We start from the raw sequence: 714 nt of genomic DNA, 5'->3' as shown, positions 1-714 counted from the left end.
GTTTTTGTGATTGGCTTATTTCACTTAGTATAATAGCCTCAAGGTTCATCCATGTTGTGCCATAGTGCAGGATTTCCTTTTTTTTTAAAGCTGAAGAATATTCTGTTGCATGGATGGACCATATGTTGGTGTTCTGTTGATGGACACTTGAGTTGAAAATAACACTGTTATGAATATGGGTATACAAATATCTTTTTGAGGCCTGCTTTTAATCCTTTGGTTATATACCCAGGATTGGAATTGCCAGATAATATGGTTCATAGAAATAGACTAGTATAGTCTCTACTCTTTTGTGTTAACTTGTTTCTGTTAAATTTTGTTGTTGAGATGTATCAATGTTGATGCCTAAGCTATAGTTCATTTGTTTTGGAAGTCTATTATTCCATTATATGAACATGGTACAATGTATCCTTTCTACTCTTGATAGATATGTGAGTTATTTGCAGTTTGGGTCTACAGTACTATAAACAGTGTTGCTGTAAACATTTTGACACATTTCTCTACTGCATACATTTCTACTTTGTATGCATGTTGACTCATAGAGTGTGTGCCTTCAGCCTTAGTTGACTTGGATGTGTTTCAGTGAAAAGAATGAGAAAACCTGAGTTAAATAGAATTTTATTTAAGTTAAATTGAGTTTTAAATTTAAATTTAAGTTAAAATTTAAATTGAATTTAAGAGTTAAATTGAATTTTATTTTTAAACTCCTTTCAA

Source organism: Bison bison, unplaced genomic scaffold, assembly GCF_000754665.1.
Source record: "Bison bison bison isolate TAMUID 2011002044 unplaced genomic scaffold, Bison_UMD1.0 scf7180017864369, whole genome shotgun sequence".
NCBI lineage: Eukaryota > Metazoa > Chordata > Mammalia > Artiodactyla > Bovidae > Bison > Bison bison.
The sequence above is the reverse complement of the archived record's forward strand: the minus strand, read 5'-3'. Positions refer to the sequence as shown.